The 6,000-nt window shown below is 46.5% G+C and overlaps 1 protein-coding gene across 1 annotated transcript in view; it reads left to right on the top strand.

Annotated features, from left to right (window-relative positions):
* Positions 1 to 1,605: 1,605 nt before the first annotated feature.
* The window catches only part of CGNL1 (cingulin like 1), a 64,640-nt gene continuing 60,245 nt past the window's right edge, over positions 1,606 to 6,000 (top strand). The window contains exon 1 of the mRNA XM_059823954.1: positions 1,606 to 1,637. The gene's annotated coding sequence lies outside the window, so the exon portion shown is untranslated. The remainder of the gene's footprint in view (positions 1,638 to 6,000) is intronic.

Below are 6,000 nucleotides of genomic sequence, written 5' to 3'. Positions count from 1 at the left end.
GTTTTGCTTTTGACTGTTTCTTGCAGCTGTCAATAGATCCTTATGGAATACTGGCTTGGAATACTACTGAAATACGTTTTTTAAAATTCTCAGAATGCACTTACTTTTCTGATGTCTCATAGATTCGTGTGAACTTTTAACTTTTTTTTTTTCCCCAGCACAGAACCTAAACTGGATACAGTGCCCCCCAGAAGTGTCAATATTGATGTTGCATTAGAACAGTTACTTTTCTGGTTGAGTATCTTCTGTTTATACATCCTAATTAAGACAGGGGCATTCTCTACAGAAAATCCATACAATTATATACAGTACAATTCCATACAGAGGTGTTTGCAAATTAGGCTTGTTTTGACAGACATGTAACAGGTAGCAGAGCAGCTCTGACAGAAATTTGAGCAAGTGACCTCCAGCACAGCTGGATTTGAAAAGAGGATGTGTGCCTATCCATACTCCTCCTGCAGAACAACTCTGTTAAGTGGCTTTCATGGCTTATATACCGAATTTTTCCTTTTCATGTACACTGCCCTGCATTTCTCTGTTCTAAACATGGATCTATCGTATTTTGTTGTGGGGTTTTTTTATGTGTATTCACTATAACCCTTTTTTCTGACAATGCTGCTTGTTTTAGGTGGTTCAAATCCTGAGAACAAATTTCTGAGGGTGGAAGAAATGAACTGAGGCCCAATCCTTGTGAGATGCTTATAGTCACTGTATTTTTTTGCATGACACTTGTAAACCACAACTCCTTAGCACCTAGCTTTCCTTCGCACATGGGTCAGGGGAGAGAGACATGCTGCAATACGGCAGCACTTCCGTTCTCATTATATAGGCAGAATATTCTGGAAATCTGCAAACACCTTGTTGTGAAATTTCCAGCCTAGCTGAAGACATTGTGAAATTCATCCGAAACGCCGAAGACAGCCTAGGTGTGCCCAGAAGTGCTCGTGACCTTGTTCTCCGAGCAATACGGGCACGCTGCCCTGTTCGCTCCGCGCCGCCTGCCGCGCGCGGCCCGGCTCCTCGCTCCTTCCCTCTTACCTACCTCCAGCACACGCTCAAAACCGCGCCTGCCCTGCCCCGTCCTTGTGCTGCCTCAGCTCTTCCCCGCCGCGGCGGGAGCCTCGCCAGCCGCCTCCGCACGCCGACGGGCCGCGCTGGCGAGGGAAAACAACGCCGACTGTCAAGTGGCCTCGAGCTGACAGTACCTGGGCCCGGGGCTGGGCTGCTTCTTCAGAGGATTGTTCTAGCCACCCCCTTTCGTCCTGCCACCGTTTGCCGCCGCCTGAGCAAAGCAGGAGCGCGGTGCTTTTCCCCTCTCCTTACAGGTGTCCGCCGGGGCGCTCCAGCCCGAGGAGACCCCGCGCGCCGCGATCCCCCTCAGGGAGCCCAGCGGCCGCGGGCGGGAAACCGCCGCGCGCGCGCGAGGAAGCCCCTCGCTCACCTGAGGGAGCGCCCCCCGCCTGGCTCCTCCCCGGCAGGGCCCGGGCGCGGCCGCGGCCCCGGCGGCTCCGGCACCCCCTCCCCCGCTGGAGGGGGCGGGCAGTTCGCGCTCGGCAGTGGCGGCGAGCGAGGCTGGCGGCGAGAGCGGCACGAAGTTGACGGGGGTCCCCCTCAGAGGGCGAGGCGGCTCGGGACGGGTGAGGAGAGCGGCGGCGGCTGCTGGTTGCGACGGGAGGTCTGGGAGCCGAGGGGGAGCACCGCGTCGCCCACTTCTCCCTGCCGAGATGGCCGGGGCCGGGCGGGCACAGGGCTGTGGCGCGACCTGACCGGAGCGCGGTGGGCCCAGGGGACGTCGCCGTGTGGTGCCGTAGGGGTTGCCGCCCGCGGCAGCGCGCCGCAGCTGTGGAGGTGGCTCCCCGCGCTGCGGCGCTCTGGGTCGCGGGTTTTCCTCCTCCATCTCGCTCCCTTAAACACGCTCCTTTCCAAAGGCCAAGAACGTCGAGTCCTCCCGGGCGTGAGGAGAGAGCAACACGGCTCTCCCTGCGCGACCAGCTGGTAACGCTCGGGGTGGCTGGCGGAGCGCCGGCCGTGCCGGGGCGGGCCTTCCCCCCGGGTGCTCCTCGGGGCTGCGCTGGCGAGCGGCGGCTGTGCCGCCCCCGGGGCGGGCGTGCTAAACGGCGGAGAGGGGAGCGCTGCCACCGGGCCGCGGAGGGGAGAGGGACTTGCCGGGAAGACAGGGTCCGGTAAGAGCTGAGTATTTCCTAGTTTTCTCTCGCGGCTGTAAAGAGTGGGGGCTCTTTTCCCCTAGTGCGCGTACCGGCCGCGGCTGCCCCGGGGCGGGGGCTGCAGTGCCGCTGCCGGCCTTTGCTTTCAGGTGAACGCGCACTCCCCGGGACGGGCGGGGCCGTTGGCCGCTGAGGGGGGCGCTGAGGGCCGGGCGCCCCCCGCGGGCCGGGCGGGCCGGGAGCCCTGGGCGGGCCGGCGGGGAGCCCCCCGCGGGTCGCCGAGGCCGCCGTGTGTCGGGGGCGCCGCCGCCGCCTGCCCGCACGCATTCCTCTGGGGATTCCTGGCATTCCTGAGCTGAGGGCACTCTGACTCCTTCATCTGCCTTTTATTCCAGGAATTAGCGTATTTTTGCGAAAGGGTGTGTCCGCCTTGTGTGTGTTCTTTTTCATGGGAAAAGCTTAGAGTGGCAGTTCAGCCATTTATTCTTCTTCCGAATTAACTTTGCATCTGATACAGTTTATATCCCTCCCATAAAATGACAACTTTGTGGGGAGATCAGTGCTGCGATAAAACTTTTGTGGGGAGTTTGGATGAGCATCTGCAGTTGACAGAAGAATAGTTGTTACAACTTCTATCTTTCTTCTGTTTTTCTCTTTAGCGTGTAAGTATTTTTAAAAAAATCACTGCAATGTAGTTTGAATGATTGTCAAAGCATAAGTAGTGGAAACCTATCCTTGAAAGTTGTTTTATTTATCTGAACATCTACACTGTGTTTAACTTGCACGCATTCATGTAAAATGAATCCTGTAGATGAATCAGAAACCCCCTAGGATATAATCATTTGTGGTATACCCATATGAATTTGATAGGTTCAGTGTCTGATGCTTATCCTGACAACTAACTGTCACACGTCTCATCGTTAAGGATCTCTTTATAGAGCTGGTTTTAGCAGAACTTTTCACAGAACTTTAACAGAACTGCTGATTACTTTTTTAAGGTGCTTTGTAAGAACTTACTTGACTAGCAATTACATTTTCTAGAAATGTCATTGTCATTGAATTGTCTAATTTTTTTCTCATGTTAGACCCAGAATAAATTAGCTTATGCTCACAGTGTGCACTAAGCCAGATGTGGTTACTGCTGATTAATATAAAAGTATAACAAGTTGCTATACACTTTTTTTTTTTTTTTGCTAATTAAAGTGTTAGTTTGAACTTGGGTCATTTCTTTTGGGAAAAGATTATAAATGGAAATGAAAACTTTTCATATGCTATCGGAATGTACCATCAGTAGTGTAGTAACCAGCATGTTTTACAAAGGAGATGAAGTTGTTTGTCATGTTACGAAAGGAAATTATACTGCTTTTTATTGTATATTATTCTTTTTAAGACATAGTCAGCTATACTTTTTAAACAGAAAACTCTATAAAATTAGAAAGCAATATTTCTCATTTTTATTAAAAAAATCTCTTAGGATATTACAATAATCTTTCACATTAGAGAAAATAATTGTTATCAGTAGAAGATTTTTTCATTTTAATATTCCTATATATTTTTTTAAAAATGTATATGAGCTAAAAAAAATGCAGTGCTTCAAATTAAGTATCTTATAAAGGGACTGATGTTTTTACATGTATGTATTTACAATTTAGAGGTGGTTTTGAAACATATTGATCCTTGGAAAAGAATTCCTAGTTGGGTTACATACACCTTGAATTGCAACTGACATTAACTGTTTCTAAATCCCACTTCACTGCAAATACACACTAGAAAGGATTATTTTAGCAAATGTCAGTAATGTTAAGACAGTAATGAAAAGGAAGGGCTTATGATTGCTAACCTCTTTGATTACAGAATTAGTGGTGATTATTCCAAAGAGCCTGTCTTCTCCATGGGTGTATCACACAACTGGTTTTATTCTCAGTATCTGATTTAGTTGTGTTTTGCGTTTAAATCTAATAAATGGGATGACTGCATAGGCTTCCTGAATTGTGTCCAAGCAAACCAGCTTATTTTAATTTCTGTTAATTGCATTATTAGATCTCACTGTCACTAGTAAAATGTCTGAGAGTGCACTTAGGTTCCCCTGACACAGAGTATATATGGGGCATGTGGAATTTAATTCACTGCAAAAATGGTCTGTGGTGTATCCTGTGTGAGGAATTTTACCTCAATGTAAGGATGACAAAGCTGAAAAAAAGAACTGGTGACAGTTCCTTCTTCTGGTTTACCTTGTGTAATAGGAAGTTGATCTTTCTGGGAGTATTGGTGAAACTGGTTTGTCTAGGCTCTGCAATGTCATCTGAAATGTGTAGGTGAAATGGCATGACCTCAAACTTGAATTTTTAAATCTTTTGTCATGAAGCAATGCGAGGAGCTTATTCAGCCTGGACCATAGTGGGCAGGTTATTATTTAAAAATAGCTACTTAAGTATTTTGACACCAGATAATTCTGCTGATGTCAGAAATTAAACAGAAGTAGACCAACACAGTTTCATTCTGCAGCCTGCTGTTTTACTTTTTCTGCTTTTTGAAGTCATAGTCATAGTGATGATGATGTCATTATTATCTGGCCTTTTTACTATGTTAATAGCCTGAAAACGTGTGTATTAATATCAAGTGCGTGAGCCTCATGATGCAAAACAATGTTCAGTCTACGGCAGTGTTGATGTTGTCTATGTTGATAGAGGGGAACTAGCAAGAATCTGGTCAAGATCACTGATGCTAACAGATTCCTGAGAAATGGCAGTGAACGCTGAAATAATGGACTATTTTTCCCACTTCTACACCCTCTCTATGCAACTCTGAACGGCAGCAGAAATTATGGAGCTATCTACGGCCCATGTATTCACATAAAGCAGGCTTAAGAAATTTGTGTTTCTTCTTTCTTTTGTCTGCTCCAATTCTTCTTTTTTAGGGGTAGGAGGAGGTTATCATCTACCTGATCAGTTCAGTGGTACGATTCAGAGCCAGGCTTTACAAAGAACTACACCTTTACAATACAAAGATGTGCCTTGAATGGCCAGGATGAGGTGAAGATGTTAGAATTTCTCCAGTTTTGTTGCTAGGTCTCAACAAACTGCATACTGAGGAAGATGGTACTGACTTGATGCATCCTCAACTTAGGTTTGGCACTTTACAGGGTTTTTTAATAGGTCTTGAATGCTGTGTTGGTTGGATGTGCAAAAACCCAAAAAGGGTTGGTTTTGTCGTTTCTGTCCTTACTTGGCAAAAGAATGGAGAATCCTCCCACTGAGAATGCTACATTACCAGGTTATTGTGTGAAGGAAGGTACTTCACATGTTCATGGAGTGTTTATTCCAGGCATGTTTATCTGAAAACATTAACACATTTCAGAAACAGCTTTGGCCTTGACTCTCGGAGTGGAGTTAAATCTAAATGGTAATATTTTTCGGTAGAGTCGAATATGAAAATTTAATATTTAAACCTGAGAAATGAACATGTTAGGAATGCATGTGCTAAAGATTTAGTGGAGTGGTAGTCATGGAGTCACCACTGTTTGGGATTAGAGCTCAGTGTATTTTCTGTGACCTTGTACCATCTCTGCCAACAGAGCTGGCAGCCTCCTTGAAGGAGTTTATCCAAATGTAGGCTTATAATCTCCTGTTTTATGTGAAATAGAGTGGATGACAAAATCCATAGCCAAACATTTTAAGTGCATAGTATGGTTTTTCCGTGAATGCCTCTAAATTTTTAGCCAAATGAACTCTGTTTTAAATTAATTTGATTCATCTTTTGTATTTCTGAGAGGCATTAACCAGATGGAGAGTATCAGATTTAAAATGAATATTCTATAATAACCTTTTCACATTCT

This window comes from Gavia stellata, chromosome 13 (genome assembly GCF_030936135.1).
Source record: "Gavia stellata isolate bGavSte3 chromosome 13, bGavSte3.hap2, whole genome shotgun sequence".
Classification (NCBI taxonomy): Eukaryota; Metazoa; Chordata; class Aves; order Gaviiformes; family Gaviidae; genus Gavia; species Gavia stellata.
Note: the sequence above shows the minus strand (reverse complement) of the source record. Positions and strands in the feature narration are given on the sequence as shown.